This window comes from Hylaeus volcanicus, chromosome 1, assembly GCF_026283585.1.
Source record: "Hylaeus volcanicus isolate JK05 chromosome 1, UHH_iyHylVolc1.0_haploid, whole genome shotgun sequence".
In the NCBI taxonomy this organism is placed as follows: Eukaryota; Metazoa; Arthropoda; class Insecta; order Hymenoptera; family Colletidae; genus Hylaeus; species Hylaeus volcanicus.
Genome location: NC_071976.1, coordinates 21,535,852 through 21,554,369, shown reverse-complemented (window position 1 = coordinate 21,554,369; position 18,518 = coordinate 21,535,852).

Sequence of the window (18,518 nt, the reverse complement as noted above, 5' to 3'; positions counted from 1 at the left end):
GTCTCCGACGACGGGGGTGGTTGGAGAGAGAGAAACGGCTGGAGAGGGAAAAAGCGGGTTGAAAGAAATCGAGAAGCGGTAGTGGAAGCCCCTGGAGTTCCACGTTCGTGGACTACGGCGGTTGGCGGGGCTGTCCATATCCCGAGGTAAACTCTATCCAGGTTACCGTAGTCTGGCTGTCTCTGTTTTGTGGTAGGCGGTAACCGCCGCGGACGCAGCTCCAATGAGCGAGTAGCCCGCCCTCTGGATGCCCCACTAGCTTACCCCCTGCTGGAGATTTATTGAAATTTTATTTTTATGGCCGTTGAGCACGGGCGTCCGGTGGATTCGTGGGAGGGGGATGGCAGGGTGGCGCCGTGGCCGGACGGGGGCGAAGAAGAGAAGAGGATTCCTTCTCGTTTCCTCCAACCTTTTTTACCACGTTTCCACCGTCCTCGTTTCATCCCCTTGTTCGATCTTTCCGTCCCTCTTCGTCCTCGGGTATAACGCCACCGCCGTAGCCCAGGCCCGCTTTATTCGCTGCGTCCTTTTAATTCAATAGCTACCCTTTTTATAAGGTGGCGGGCGTCGAGCCGAAGACGGAAGTCGGACGACGTCACCCACCGACGATATGCCCGCGGATCCCGTTCTCCGACGGTATTGACGTTGCTTGATATTCCTCCTCTGCTAGGCGACGACGCACGGGCAGACGACGACACCGGGGCTACATAATGCGCCCGTTCAGCCGGGGATATTTATCGCGACGATTGGGAATTATTGTCTCGCGGGGAACTGGGTGAAACGACCGACGCCCCCGGGGATTTTCCGGAATTTCGGGAATCGTTGACGAGGATCTATCTCCGCGAATGAAAGTCGAGACGGTTTTCTGCTTTCTTCGCGACTCGAGTCTGAGGAATTCAATTGTTCGGGGTTGGAATCATGATCAGACCGGTAAGTACCCTCTATGTTTCTTGAAAAAATTTATCGAAATTAAATGATAGGCTCGACGAGTTCAAATTAATTTTTCTTTATAAATATACATATATATATATAAATAAACTTTGCACATGCATATATTTATAACGAAACATTTATTTGGAAACACCAAACCTGTCGTGTAATTTAGATAAATGCCTTCAATAGACATAGAGGATACGGATACTTATGAGACGGACTGTATGTTTATTAGTGGTTGTTATGTGGATATTTTCATGGTAAATTTTGTGTGTGTTTTTAAAAATAAGTGAGGCTATCAGAGGTCGTCACGGTAAAGATACAGAAACTGTAAAAAAAAATATCTAATTTCCTGGTCATAAATCAATTCTTGCAAACCACGAGTCCCACGTTAAACTATATATTAATCAATATTAAAGTAAAATAATAAACATGTAATAGGTATAGCATATTATCAATGAAATCTAAAATTGGTAAAAAGGAACGCTGTGCTTCAAATTGGAGTAAATTTACATATGGATCCCTTGTAAAATAATCTCTAACGAAATAAAAAATTCCTAAACAAAATAATGAAAACAGCGTGGAATAATTTCTAATAAAGAATGAGATCTAAAATTGCTAGTCGGAAACTTACAACTTCCCATTAACTTGTTCACCTAAATATCAAAAGCGTTAAATATGAAATTAAATTGAAACCTATATCAGAAGCTTTTTACCTGAAAGCTAGACGCTGGAAACATTCAATTCGGAACGTACGTTCGTCGCTTGTCCACTTCAACGGTATCCACTTCCGAAAAAAACGTCGAAATGCTTTATATAACGGACGTCGAAGCGAGAATTCATACTTGTTCGGTAACGCGCGTCGGTTTGGAACAGTTATTTTAGCGTGGAAGTAAGTTCGTAATAAACGTGAAATGCTACGAGCCAACAAATAACCGAAATTCGTTTATATCGAAGCTGCTAAATCTACGATACGCGTCGGTTGCGCGTGTGGAGCGTGGTTAATCGTTGTATGCTTCGCGAACGATTGCTTCGACTCGCGTAATGGGCGTGCTGTTTGTTGTTAATTTTCGGAGAATGAAATTTCGAAACGGTTGTAACTCCCACGGAGGAACACGCATCGATGCCAAGAAGCCATGTTACCAGGAGGGAGCTGATGTCAAAGAAATTTAATAAACACGACGGAAACGCTTCGTTGGTCGACTGTTCAGCATTCTTGCATTAATTTGAAAATAATTCACAATGCGGGGTTAATATCGGAGACGTCGTGCTTTGAGAGCACGTCCGATATCTTACGTTCACGTCAGGCGGTATGAAAAGGAAACGCTGATATTAACTTTCCCATTCGGCTCTAGAGAAGCATTGAAAGATGAATTTTAATTTTTCGCTCCACCGATGGCGCTATGACTCTATGACACGGTAGTTTGATTCATTTATTTATAGAGGATGCATTCTCCATGACTCGTTCTTTTTTATACTTTCTAGTTTATCTTCTAGCTATAGCACTATAAAATTATCTCTTTCATCTTTGCTACATTGAACAGAGGTATAAATACAAACTCTAATTAAATACTCGAAGAGACACTGTACACCTAACTAATTTTAATCACTCGCGAATCTTGAGTGCTCATCGAACACGATTTCCTCCAAGCCGGAGCAACCCTTCGTGGAAACGAGTGTCCACCGAACGAGATAATTAGTGGCATCGAGAACCATTAGACGACCGATTCTTTTCTCCCGTTCCTCGTTTGCATGCTTCTTGTCGCCCCGAAACGGCTGCAGACGGCACGCATCGAAAACATTCGGGTCGTAATATGCAAATACGTCACTAATCGTATTAAGGTCGCCTAATTAACGTCGCTGGTCAGCAGTATTCGGTCACACGGAGAAATTTTCACCTCGTGTCGCGGGAATATTCGCGACCGAACGCGACCGTCCATGGAGAATGATGTAACCAGCGGTTTCGCTTGATTCCGATGTTTCCAAAAATACACCGGAATTCCCCGGTTTAATGAAACAGACATAAACGGGGAATGCGATGTGCGATCCGCGCGTGCACCGCAGGATTCCTTGATAGCGGTACATGTTTCAAATATTTGCCCCAGGGCAGGATTTTTTTTATCCCCGATGCGCTCAAAACAGTTTTCAGGGCTGGAAAAATCGACCATCCATCGAATCAATTTGTTACATTTGCAGATGGAAAGAGTTCTAAGTAATTAAAGGCAAAGTGGTCGGAGTAACAGATGCGAAGGTGATTCTGTTTGATTTAAATTAATTTTATCGTTAAATCGTTCTCTCGCGTTAAATTTTTACTGTAACACGTTACAGTAACGGTTTCTGTAGTGATGCTCGTAGAAATTGTCCTTAAACATATTAGAATATTTCTCGTTCACTTCTCACGTGGTGTTTGATTTTCATTCGAGAATACATTGCTTATTACAGGAAACTGGTAGCTATGGTATTAACATTGTATCTAGAAACAATTCTCAGTCATGTATGTATCAAAACAAGCATACTTTGATTATGACTAGAGTACGGATTTTTATGCATCTGTAGAAAATCTGAACGTGCAAGAAACTATGGAATGGACACAATAGCCAATAATATAAAAAATATTGAAAGTAAAGTTCATATTATGCTGAGTAAAATAGATTCCTATTTAGGTTCAGTTTTTGTAGGTACATTTACAAAGATTTTACCCAAATGTTTTGACTATCAAGTTTCAGTCCTCGAAGCCATGGAAGCCTCAGAAAAACTAAAATACAAGTATAACTAAACTTGCATAACCAAAATAAAATTGCAACGTGTCGATATATTAAATTTAAATCTTCCTACGAAAGTATATCTTGTGGAACTTTTGTGGCGAGACATATTTATTGAAAAGTTCGTCGAGACTCGATCGAAGACGTTCAATGGTGCGCGGATGGTTTAAAAACGTGTTTTTTTACTCGAGGGGACGAATGGTAACTGCGTTGAGACACTCGGGCGGCCGGAAATGTATTTGCAGGCGAAGGCATATGTGCCTGTACGCAATCGATTTTAAATAGGCGAGACGAGCGGCGGCAAATTGACAATGTGTCGGATGCAGACAACCGATGCCTCTGGCTAAAACTACCCTTCCGCGTTGCGAGACCCGTGGCCCGTTTCAGACACGACATTGCACGCCTGCCCTGGAAGGCCTTCCTGCAACCGATCCTCCGCGCGGTTCATCCGTCGGCGGAATTTCTCGATCCCAATCCTCTATTTTATATATAATTCATTCATTTGCAAGGGAAATTCTTGCCATTTATTATGAATTTTCCCCACTGTTTTTTATTCCTCAAGCTTTTACTGATAACTTTTGTTTATTCTTCGTATATTTATTTCATTAATTTTGATCGTAGCTTATGCAGTCTGTTACACAGGGTGTCCTGTAACTGGTGGAACAAGCGAGTAAGAGGTGATCCTACGTAAAAAATTGAATCGAAAATATACAGTAAAAATTTTTCGTATGACGCTTTATTTTCGAAAAGAATAAGTTTGAAAATTTGTCTAGTACGCTTGCAATTGGACCAGCTTCAGCTCGACGGATTTTATTGTAGATCATACGCATAAGCGGAAAGCAAAATTGATGTAAGAGATATTGTTATGTTGACGATGTTCGTCAACATTGCAAGAAGCACGGAAGTACTCTCCTACTCGGAACAGTAAGATACATACTAAAATCTAACCGTTTACCCTGATTGCTTCTTGAAAAGTTGCTTTCATAAAAATTGACAAAAAAGAGATGAAATTTGACATACGACAAATACAAAGTTTACAATAAAAGCGAATCAACTGTTATTCGAATAAATCCGGTTCCTCGAAAATTCGTCCGTTGTTCTTTGTTCGAAATAAAAATTCGCCCAACTTTGAGGCACGCCGGCGAGATGTCGAAACACGTTTGCGCGAAATCGTGTTAAAAAGAGTCCGTGTAAAACGGGGAAAACGGATTCGTTTCGTCGCGTCAAACGAAATGTCCGCGATCCTCGGGCGTCTCTATAGTTAATTTTTGTCGTAGGACTCGCATAGTTTCGCCCTCCGAATATTCGACGAATCAGAGGGCAGGCACTCAAGCTTCACCCTCCTGGGCCTCCATGCCGGCAGAAGTAATACCACTTTCGCGACGCACCGTGTACCCCGCCTGGTCGAATTGGAACAACGTGCACGGGCAACAGGCGACACACAGGTAGATAGGAATTTCTGATATTACATACCAGAAGCCGGAATGCCCCCCATAACAATCCCGAGGGAGTGTACGAGGTTCTCCACATACGCCAGACATATTCCACGTCTAGCACGCCTGCCTGGCCCTCTCGTCAGTGTCTCCTGTTTGCTACAAATAGGGAACCGTTCCGTCTATACCTTCCTCTTTCCCTCTTCCTCAGCCTCGTGCCGTTTTCAACCCTCCACACCCCCCGCACCTCGTCGATTTCGATCCTTCGCGAACATCGGGGGCTTCTTTAACGAAGGAGTACTCCAATAAAATGCTTCCTTTCGGCCGGGGGCTGGAAACTTTCTATCGAACTCCGAACGCCGCCTGAGGGATTCCGAGTGAATGTTATTTGGATTTGTTCAACGATCGTCGGAGATTTCTTGCGAATCCTTGACAGATATTAGGGGAAGGTTGCATTGTTTCCATCGCGTTGGGAAACGGTCGAAATTAATACGCTATCGTCATTCGTCGCATGGGTTTTAACTATATTATCCGAACTATGTCAAGTATATTATCTAATGAAAATATTAATGTCGAGAGACAATGAGAGACAAGATTTCTACGACTTACCTTTGGGACAGATTAAAATAATCGTCAAGTTACGATACAGTTATTTTCTTAGTGATGAATTTTATTGTTAGCTCTTTGTCAGTTCGAATATTTCAAATAACAGCACGCTTTCACCGTTCTGTCGCTATATTGACTGAGTTATTACGCAGCAATTTCATCCAATACCTATGGCACGCTCTGTCGCGTCACTCTGGCTTGTACCGTCATGCTACCTGTATGCATACTCGTGTCGCACAGTTCACGATGGGATATCAATATTTTCTTTAGTATTTCTAAAATCTGTATGGTTTGTCGTGTGGTTTAACTGAAACGTGATACATCTTCGTGTTACTAGAGTCGAGCCCATTTTTTCCTCACAAAAAAAATGCTTTTATTAAAATAGATCCCCTTGCATTCTAAAAATCAATCAATTTTTTAATACAAATTACTATCAAAAATACATTCCCACTCGTTTCAAATTCACCAGCAACACCTGAGCACATGCTGAAACTTCGAGCAGCTCCGAGTCGCGAGCAACAAGACACAGAAAATCGTATCCTGTTTCCGTTAGAAGAACCTGCCAATGAGCATCGTGGAGAGATCGCGTGAATCGACACTATCGCGATTTGTCAATGGAGTGTTTTGAACGCACGACATCTCCTCACTTATCACGAAAATGGGCTGCATGTTAAGATAGGTCGTTCCACAAGGATTTAGTGCCTTCGTTAAGCTGTAAGCTTCATTCAATTTTCTCCAATTTGTGGCAATTTGTGCTTACAACACCCACATACTCTCGTGCCCCCACCCTTTAACACCGAGCCACGGACGAGAGGTGCGAACGCGCGCGCACTCGCGTCAGAACACACACATGGACGTACACATAGACACACGATCGCACGGACACGGTCCTCCAACGAGATTCATTCTCGCGTTTCTAGCTGCAACTCTTGAAAACTCTTTTTATCGTTTCCGAAATACCTGGCCAACTATACCGCGATCACAGTTGATCGCTGAAAGCTTCCTCCCGATAGATTTTCACGAAACCAATGGCCGCGCGCAACCCCCTGTGCAAACGATGAGATTACTTTACACGCGCGTCGCAACGCTAGAAACACTTTTTCGAATTTTTTTTGCTTGCCAGCTGCTTGATACGGTGGATTAGGGTTGTCCAGAAAGTTCGTGCAATTTTTAAGAAAAATTCAAAGGCACGTTTGAATTTTGATATACATTTATTGAATTACGTAGGTACCATTTTGTTTCCAACCATTATTTGTTTTCAATCATTCCGATATATTCAGACCTGTGCCACCTACCAAAAATCGCCACGGACTTTCCAGACGAATCAATATTTAAGTGGAGATTATACAAATGTGAAGCACCAGTAATCACCAGGATCGTCGATTGAGCCGTTCACTGCACGAATCGAGTAGCTCCACTTTTTGAAAAATTTTAAATTTAAGCGTCGAAGCACTTGGTATAGTCATAACTATTTATATTTATAATAACTTTCCTGAAAAAGAAAGAACTTTTTCCAATATTTATTTGAATTTATAATATAAAGGGAATTTTAAGAAACAATGTACATTATTTCATCGCATTTCTCAACTTTTTGTTTTATGGGGTTAATCGATTTGTGCAATGAACGGCTCAATTATTTTTCAAATCTTACCATCGATGTCTCATTATTTACACACGATAGAAAAGATAAGAGCTCTTTAGCTACTTCTTTGTGAGACATGGTTTATTGACAAGATGAGTAAGTTTCTATCTCTATTAATTGTTGATCACCCAAAATCACCTGAACATGATGCACCTTCCGCGAGTGATTTAAAGAAAAGCACGATTGATAAAGTTTGAATAAGCGTCAGTCGAGTAAAGATCTTCGGAGGTATACGCACCGAAAGACATTTGTCATATTTCGTTAACTCTATTTATGAATCTATTAAATATTATTAGATCCACCTAACTCATCCTCTTCGCACATTTTGAGAATTTTGTACCATCGCGCTCGTGCGAACGCGGAGAAGCACGCAATTACGGAACGAACCAGGTGGAAGTGCAAATTTTGATTTTCCAGTCGGCCCTCGGGCTTCGTTCCCGTCAGCTCGGTAACGAAATCAACGCGCGTTGCGAAATGCGGAGGCCCTGGGCGTGGATTGTCGAATGAACTTTTTAATAAATCGCCTATACCTAGGCTCCCTACCCTCCCCCCCCCCCCTTACAGGTGCCTCTGCGTTAGCGGGTGGAAAAAGTGATTCCGAATAGCTCCGCACGCGTGCTTAAACCTTTGTCGGAGAAGTACGGCCACTCTCTGAAGTACCATTCCGAAATTATTACATTCTAGTGGGGTGGATATTAGCTGCGCGCGTATGCTTTCATTAGACGTTACCTTCGAGCGTTTCAATTTAACGCGGCAACCGCCCCCTCAGCCTCGTTCACAGGTCTATAATATCCGACCAAGCACTTGCCGACTCTCTGGCGTGCTTCATTTGGACGTCGATCGAGTTCCAGCCATATCTCACATTCCAGTTACGGCTACCAACGAGTTTCCGAACGGCGATGCCACGGTTTCTGCAAATATTTTGCCACTCGACGCACGGCCAGCTTTTGCTTAATTGCTCGCAGCCTGGACTCTGCCCGTGCGTTTGTGCTACCTGCGCGCTTTCCTGTGATCGGGGTACCGTTTGTGTCGTCCGCGACGATCCTCCGTCGGCGGACTTTCGGTTGCAGAGTCCTCGCGTCGGACCTCACTGGTTCGTGGTCTCGTGTTTGACGGGTAGGCCAGAGTCTTGCTATTGTCTTGGATCGTTGGTCTCTGAGAGTTTCTGAGTCGATCACTGAAGCTAGCCAATATGGAGAAATAACTTTAGGATGAAACTAATGTCAGAATATGACAAAGTGAATGAATAATCATATGTAAATAGTTAAATTCATAAAAGTTCCAATGTTTCGAAGAAGCCAAAACTCAACGATTCGCTATGGAAGTTGAGAAACTTAAGAAGTAGTCCTAAATTAGTAAAGGGAAGACCAAGAATTTCGTTTTTTTTTTTATCGAAAGATGAATACTCTTCGATACACAGAAATAAACATCATTTTAGCGTCAGACACTTCGGAATAACTTCTCCTGTTTATTCAAAATTAAAAATCGATATTTTTTATCCCAAATGTCTGCACAATTCACGACTAACACGTGAAACATTTATCCGAAAAAAGAATCCACGCCCCCAATCGAGATGCGGATCGTTCAATAGAGGAAAAATTGGCAAATTGACGGAACGAACACTACATTCGACCTCGACGTTCTGCGAAAATATCCAATATTATAGATTTTCATTAAGAAGATTTTTATCGGATTGGGATTCTCGCGTTGAGTGTACCGTAAACATTAATACACAAATTGAACGAATTAAGTTTTTGTTTAAGCTACACATTCCGTGAAATATTTAGAGTGAATAGCGTTGAGCAAATTGAATGAATTGAAATTTTATTTAACCTCTGGAATTTTGCGGATTTTTCGACTACTATGGATCGTAATCGAAAATTTATTTTTATTTGACCGTTCATGTTTTTTGTTTTAACCTACAATTACGGGGACTTTGATGAAACTTGACTGAATTAATATTTCCTCTTTATATAAGTTATTTATTTCAACTTCAAATTCTCTCGATAAATTAATATTGAAACATATTCTTAAATTTATTCGTAACTGGCTCGTTTCAAAAGTTTTGTTTGCGTAGCAATCGTACGATAAGAATACGATTGAAATCACGTCGGTCTGGTTATTTCGATCTCGTAATTGTACTTGGTTCGCCTTCAGCTGCAAGCATTTTTGCGAGTGAGAACTTCCGTTTAATCCACCCCTGAGAATCGCTCGACGGAAACTTGTGGTCGGGTCTCTTCTTGTGTATGTTCAAAGTTTAATTAGTTTTTAGAATGTATTGAGCAGAGGCAGGTTAAGGTTAGTGCAAGTTGTAGTGACGGGACAATTTTACCAAGAAGTTTTTCAATTTTCTCGGCTCACGGACTTCCCTGGAAGAGGATCGGGGACGCCTCGACACTTCTCTCGTTATCCCCGATTTGTTTATTGTTGTCTCAAAGAATCCCGGGGAGGAAAGGTCTATAGAAACTTTCTGCAAATTGCCGTACTCCTAGAACGCCTTCGATTATCTTTGCTATTAATCTGGTTAAATTCATTTTCTCGTGCTTACTGATTCGCTTCGTAGTATATTTCGTCTTGTTCGACAATTTTGTTGGCACCTGAATGAAATAATAAACTTAATAACAGAGAGAGTCATAGAGTATCGGTGACGCAGGTTTGAATAAAAATGTTGAAACTCTGATTACGGCGAACCGTCTTCAGATTTGTCCCCTGATACTCGCTTTTTCTTTATCTCCATTTCACCTTCCGTTTCCCTCGTCCCTGACCCCTCGTTCTCCCTAACAGAGCCGAGACTTCGTTAATGGAAATTGATTACCGCAAGAAGGCGATATCTGAATCACGTTGCTCTCTCCTCCAGACCCGCCGAAACTTTATTTCCTCCCATCCGTTCGCCAGTTCTTCGCGTTTCCTTGACCGACGACTTTCTTTCGCCATACTCGTCCAACTCCATTCTAAACAAATTTCTCTAATTTGCCTTCAAGTCCCCGTCGCGAAAAACTCTGATGAGAACAAATCAGTGCATGAAATTAACTCGGTATCAGTGCCTTCCAAACTAATATTTGAACGTCCATTTTACTCCGAAAATCAAATTTCCTTATCGAGTACCTATTATCGTGCTCTTCGCACAAAAATCACCTATTCATCATGGCAGCAAAACTGAAACCTCCCTAACTGGTTAATCCCTGCACCAGTGGTAAACAATTCACGAAATTCCAAACGATGTAATCGCTCATCTAGTTATGGCGAGCGGAATCGTTCCGAAATGAAATATTAATGTTAATTCAACGATGCGAATTATCTTGTTTTATTTAGTGTTTCACTAATACGCAACAAAATCTCGTTGAAGTAGCATCGATAATGATAACTTAAACTAAAAATAAATTACCAACGTATACACTTTGTAGAACTATGTAATCCATTCCAAAGAATTTCAAAATTTCAAAGTAAATAAAATTCAACATCGAAATGGTTACTCTCGTGATCATATAATTTCGTGGCATTTTACGAAGGTTCTTTAATCAGGGAAGAGTATCAATTATCTCGTTGACGTTTCGTCGAAATTCTGTCGAGACGAGGAAAACTCGCCTCGAGGGACTTGAATCCGCCCGAGCTGCGTCCGAATAACGCGTTTACGAGTCCAAGGGTTGCTCTCCGTAGTGGATTAAGGCGAGACACATCAGTATGGGCGATAGACTCGATTTTAAACTCGTCACAAGTGGATTTAGCACCTTTCCTGATCTACGCAGCTGCCGAGGCCGGTGCCTGGCGATGCCGCGCAAGCTGTTATCCCGCAAGTCGGTATTCCTGATCCCTTTCCGCGGTGAGCTCTGGACTTACTGCTAAAACGTGGAAAGATTTACTTCGAAACTTAAGTCCCGGCTAAAGATTTATTACCGGCCCCTCGTATCGTCAAATTCTTGACTACTGCCGCGCACCGATGCAATGCTCTGCATTTTGATGTCCTCTTGCATCCAGCGAGATCTACGACGCGTTCGATCAAATCAGAATAGACGGTGATTATTCGAATCAAAATTTCGAATAAATTTCGTCAAATAATGTCTACTTTAACTATATTTCAGAAGTTAATACTCAAAGTTTAAAATATCGAGATACTTTAAATAAAATGACGATGTTCGAGAAAAGCTCCAGTAATAATATTTTTTACATACCATTATGCTTAACGATAGCTACACTAATGCAGATTATAAAGCTCTCTTGTTTTTCTATTTCACATGATTTGGCGGTTGGGTGCCACGTCCACCATATTATCAAGACCTATTTATAACCCCTCCATATAATTAACCATAACTTTTGAATAAATACAAATTTCATTACAGCTCCCTTCGTATACTTTAAGTCTAAAAACATTTTCAAAATTGCATACGTATTCTCTGGAAAAACAAATTATTCAAAGAGCCCCACCTTAGATTTCAATCCTTCCCAACGTGGTAACTTCTTCAACAAGCAAAATTATCCACCGATTTCACACCGTCAGCTGTTCGATCGATCAAGTTGACCACTCATCTCTCGTCGATTTCTCGCGGCGGAGACTACGGTTCCCGTGAACCGCGCGTCCCGCTGTGTTTGGCTTTACAGGCACGTAAGTCACGCGTCGAGGGATGATTCCGCGTTGCGTGCGTTTCAGGGCAAACAATGGGCCAACCCCGGCCAGGGTGCGCCCTGCAAATACTATTCGATCGACAAAGTTATGTCCGCGTCGGTCGAGCAGCTCCCATCTAAGAACTTCGGACAATACATCCACCCCTAGAGGCTGCCTCTAGAGTTGGGTCAGTCATTCTACTTAATTGGGGCTTCGGGCGTGAAATGTTCACAAAGTCAAGTCGGAAGAAGCGACTGTCGCTGGTAAAGCGGTTGTCGGGATCATCGATGCTCATACGCGCATGGGAAACGAACTATACCGCGATGGAGGATCGAGTTGAGGGGTGCTGGCATTTGGAGGTTGTGCAGTCGCTGTTGAGGACATGGAGGTATGTGGTCACCTGTGTGACACGGTATATTGATTCACTCACCCATTTCTTTATCAGTTTTTGTTGGAGTTATTTGAAAGGAAACTTTAAGGAAGAGTGAAAACTAGAAGATATAGTATACAACTATATAATTTCGAGACTGCGGGTTTTCATGCACTTATAGGAAATTTGAATGTGCAAGAAACTACACAAAATGCAAGAATATAAAAAAGATTGAAAGTAAAGCTCGTGTCATAATATTTGCGGAATAATACAAATTCTTATTTGGGTTCAATTTTTGTAGGTACGTTTGCAAAGATTTTATTTTGTATAAAGATCCGCAGTCTAATTATGAGGATTAGTATGAAATTAGCTATAAATTAGCTATAATCGACGTTTTTTTATTGCTGTTGAAACTAAGTGTTGGGTCAAGACTGTGTTTCAGAGCACGACAAGCTCCCGAACTAGTGGCGATACTGGGAAATGCCATCGTGACACAATTGAGTTTCCCTAGAGAAACCATTTAGAGGCCATTTGGTCGTGGTGCCCAGTCCTGGACGCTGAAAAATTAATTTTCTTTTCCTATTTTTATTCCTTTTATTCCATATGTAAGCAATCGTGAAATATAAATGCCCATAGAGTATCAAAAATTGATGGTTTTAGCGAATAATATGAGCGGAAGATGTTTATATCTTCGTATCTATTTAGGAGAGATGTAGAAATTGCGGTTCCTCGATACCAGCTAGGTTAAACTTCGATTCAGGTCAAATTCGCTATGTGCGCCCCCGTGTTATAGGGCGAGCAGCTACCCCATTGGATTAGGAGACCCCATAGAGGGAAAAATGTAATATAAAAGGCTTACCGCCTAAGCTGTTAATATGTTGTAGGACGATGTGTCCGAGGAGGAACTATGTATACATTACACAGCTCAAACATATGTCTTTTCTGATCGCGTTTGCGCAGGGAATACAGAGATTGCGGTCACGATAGGGACAATTCTATTTATTTTTCGTTTAAGCAATATTATCGCGCTTCTGACTGCAGCAGATAACGAATACTTGTACACAATTTTTATTGTGAGAACATGTTTATTTATATGATATTTTATTATGAGAACTATAGTTTGTGAGTTTTCCAGTATTAATTGAAATGATGTTCTATATGTTCCGTTTGCTTATTATAAAATTATGTTTATTTTATTATGAGAACACATAGTTTCTGAATTTTTCAGTATTAATTGAAATGATGTTCTACTTACATTTTATCTATGTATATAGATTAATCATATACTTCCATAATTAAGAAATCAAGATGATAATTGGAATAAAAATAGTAACAATTACACCTTAGAAATGATTCTCGAGAAGTTATTCTTAGAATAATCTGACGATTATCGACGGTTGGATTGAATCCCGATAACCACGTCAAAAAGGAATTAGCTCGAATCTTTTTCTGTCTTCTTAATAAGTAAAAGGAAAGGATGCGATTGATTGATCATTTTACGTGTCAGTACAATTATAGCATCTTTGAACTATACATATATCTATAATCTATTGTCGAATCGATTCCATCTTTCGAGCTGTCTGTGACCTTTACGAATTTCTCCAGTATCTGTTAAACTGAGTAGGCACTTGAAAATCATAGAACATCTCTAACATTAATCAGTGATTCAGAATTGAAGGGGTAAGAATTGACCTACCCCTCTCAATATTTATTTCTATCTACTCATGCCGTGATACTCAGCCCCTCGATAACCAACCCGAAACTCAATTTTCTTCGATCTTATCTCGTTTAATTAACAATCGTCGACTGAAGATTCCCTGCGATTAGTGAAAAAAAATCGTCCACCCCTCGAAATTGCTACCTGTGCTCATACCTGTCAGTTGGAATCGAGTCTGCGCAACGGATGGTTATCGGGGTTAAACGGAACGGACACACTAAACAGAGTCTTGGCGTAGACAACACTTAATATATTTGCGTTTGAATTACGCCCCTGCCTACGGGCGTCGAAGAACCAGAAGGGCGAAAACTGAGGGGCCGACGACTGCCACGCGCCGTCGCGTGCCCCAAAAACTAATTGAGATATGAAATTTATTTGGCGTCGAGTTGTCAGACCTGATATCCTTGATGAAAACTTCGCAGCCAGTTTTCGAATTTATACCCCCGCGTGTCTCGATCCGAAGATGAATGCCTTGCTTGTTATTAACACTTTATCTACCGAGCTATTTAGAAACAATCTTTAATTCAAAAAAGAATTTTCTATATATATATATATATATATAGATGCCAATCCAGCCTGATAATAATTCCTCAATATTGTTACTAGACACATTGAAAGCCAAGTCTGTTTCCAAACACTAAACATTGTAAGTAAACAACCATCAACACAGTAAATAAATTCGAATAGCTAAATACTGCAATTAAAAAGCCTATAAATAGGCTCCCGGTAAATAAATTGTTAAATATTCGTTAAATAATCTCTGAGTATTCGAAAAGATCCATCAATGAGAAAACGTCTCACTTGCTTCCATGGACCAATCAACGCGTTAAAAATTCCAGAATTTACTACACCACCATCTTCGTCGACGAGACACCTTGTCTGCGCGCCTCCATGTTTGATGGGCACTATAGCTTGAAGAGGTATTTTAACCAACAGTATCAAACTTGTTACGTGCCATGAAAGGTTGATGGAGATTCTTTAAGGTCGCTTCCGGCGGAAAACCTGCAACCTCGTGAATTTTCTTCTAACCAGACGATAAAAAATTCACAGTGCAATTAAAGGATACTCCCAAGCCCTCCACGCAGCGTCGACCCTTGATATTGACGCCTGGAGGTAATGGAGAAACCGGCCTTTATAATAAATAAATGTTTAAGAAGTAATTGATCCGTACCTTTATCGAATTTTTCTGGGTATAGAGTTTCATACGAACGAGTGATGAATCAGCAATTCTCAAGACAGCGCAGAGATACATCGATGAATATAACACGGTGAAACCTCTATGAGAAGAATCATAACAAATATAATTAATGAAAATAATCAAGCTAAACTGAATGTTTGGGTTACCATCGTTTCTTCCGTGATATACATGGAAGTAATACTTGGTCTCGGATAATAGAAACTGGACTAAGTTTTCCCATACTCCAAAGCAGTTCTCCCGTGGCATTTTTTTCTTCCCTCTCCTTCTCCGCAAGGAAATTTCTCTCCAATACACCTTTATTATTCAAAACAATTTTTATTCAAAAGTACCTCCTCCAAATTCGCTCTTGCACCTTCTCTAATGGTTTCGATCCTCGTCCACCGCGCCAGCCACCACCTGGAGATCGTTCCTCTATTTTGGTCCGCGAAATTGAATGTTTGGGTTACCATCGTTTCTTCTGTGACATACATAAAATCTAATCCAAATACCGATGCCTATAACAGAAGTAATGCTTAACCTCAGATAATAGAAGCCAGACTAAGTTCTATCATACTCCAAACCAGTTCTTCCGCAACATACTTTTCTTGCCTCACCTTCTCCGCAAGGAAATTTCCCTCCAATACACCCTTTATTATTCAAAACAATTTTTATTCAAAAGTACCTCCTCCAAATTCGCCCTTGCACCCCCTGTAATGTTTCGACCCTGGTCCTCCGCGCTAGCCACCACCTGGAGGTAGTTTCTCGCACCTACCTGGCGGGCAAGCCTCTATTTTGGCGCGCGAAATTAATCGCCGCCGTTCTGTCATTTCGATTTTGATCTTAACGGGCGGGAGCAGCGAGGCGTTATACGAGGCCGCTCGGTATAGGTAGCAATCCGGCAGTCTGCAGTTAATTTAGAGGCCATTTCCTCTGTAAATAGCCAATAAAAGCACGGTGAGCGCGCGAGCGCGCGACCCGCTGAGCGCGAGGGCGCTGGCTAGGCGAACGACGCGAGAGGGTGCTCGAGGGGGCAGATGTCGAGGAGGGACGGGAGCGAGACGGGACGCAATATTATAAAATTTAATGTCTTGGTTTACGGGCCGCGGAGCCGGCTATAACCTCGCCCCGATATTTACTGGGCAATCGCGGGGCTATATTGTACGCCGATCCAAACCCCCTATCAACCCCCAGCCACCCTTTTCGTCCTTTTCATCCGTTGCACTACGCGTTGTTCCAGGTTCGACCTTCGGCTTGCCCCATCGGCTTTTCGATTAGGCCCCGCGATCGTCTCCATTTCAGTCTTACAGTTCAGCTTGGCGCGTAAGTGGCACTCTTGGAGGATCTTGAATTTGGGGACCGCTGTTATTGGCGTCTGCGGTTGGAAAATGAACTGAAAGTGCAAACGAAGTGAGGTATTTAACCCTTTGCTGCCCTTTGTCGAGTCGGACTCGACAGAGTTAAGTCAGCTAGATGTAGTAGTGTAATATTGTAGTTACAAAAACGTTAAATTATATACATATTTCTATTTATATTTGCCATATTTGCCTTATTCATGAGAAAGAATGTATAAATAAGACAAATCAGATAAATATGAATGGTCAAAACGTCTTTAAGAAAATGTTTGAGGAAGACATAATATAATAATTGAATTCAGTTTGATTTCTACTGCAGACGATAAAAGAACGTACCAACGCATCCTCTTTCATTAAGCTAATTCTTGGTGAGCGACACTGAAATCGATTAATACGGTTTTATTATAAATTAAATCCCCCTTCTTGATGATAGTCCTGTCAGAAAGGTACCAAGAAGATTGATGCGCAGATCACTGCTAATTAAATATACTCGCCAGGAAATGTAACCGCTCCGAGCTGTCTTGTACGCGAAAATATATGAATGACTCACTTTACATGCAACCATAAGAGAAAAGAAAGCTCCACGCTTTCATTCATCAAGATTTCACGGCTCCCTTCAATTAGCTCCATCGACCCATTAAGTTTCTACCCATAAACCATTAACACGCGCCGCGTTTCTTGACCGTGCCGTTTCTTTCGGCTCTTAACAGTTAATATATCATATTTACTGTACCAAATGTCACATTAGCTCGCTCTTCGAGTGTCACCTTCATCCAGGATACACGATGAATGTTTTAAACGCGAACGGTTTGATGTAACCGTGACCAACGAGCTGATCCGAGCGACAAACAGGAAGTAGTTTAATTTAATTTCAAGAAGAGTCTGCGGATCGTTGCCCATGAAAGCGTTTAAGAATTCAAGAAACCCGATTTCATGTAAATATCGTCTTAATGCAATCGATTCCGAGAGATTTAAAATAGTTGTTTCATCGACTGGATAAATGCGTTTAAATCGAGCCCACTGAGATACCAACGTCTCTCTTAATAATTGTTTAATAAATTTATAGGGAGTATAAATTAAGACTGTGTATATAAAGAAGTATATTACTTGGTATTATTCGAATGTTACATCCGAAGATGACCGTGTAGGTCTGGGTTTTCGCATAGGTCTTCGCTTACTAATCGAATCCATAAAAGAGCATAGTTTTGAGATTACAACCTAAAGTGTCACAAAATTTCAACTTTCCCAAAATGCTGGAATACGCGCACGAGACAAATTATTTATTCTGTTTTTAGGGAAAATTCATAACGGCCGCGATCGCGATGCTCGTCGCTAACGTAAATCAGTTACCAAGGGTGGAAAAGGGGTGGTGAGAGATACGTGCACGCTGGACAAATAAAGAGACTTTGTAACACGCACCCGCCTTTCCCGTCGACGTTAGGAAAACTAACGACGAAGCCGGTATAAGAGATAGCGCCTCCGAGGTGAAGCAGGTAGCCCAGGCGCTCTTTGAGTTTACCTCGGAGCGCGACTGTGTATAGCTCGATCCCCTTTTTTTCCTCCCTTTTTCCTGGGAACAGAAGTATTTTTACTCGTGATATAACGTCTGCGGCAACTCCTATCACCCCTCCACCGTTGGATCTTGAAGAGGACGTCGAGCCAAAGGAAAAATCTCGTTGAGCGTTCAATACGGAAAATTAAATATCGCATGCAGCGAGAGAATATCGGTGAAATTATTAACAGCCAGCTGAATGCGACGTCTAAGTCGGGGATGTTGTTCGAATGAAAGAATTATTTTAGTACTTCCTGTAGTAACACTGTTTTGTATTATTTGTCAAGCCAGTAATAAACCAGAGTCCTGTCGACGCCTCGTACAACTGTAAGGGTAGGAAGACTGTCTATCGGGGTACATCTTCGTTAATAAAA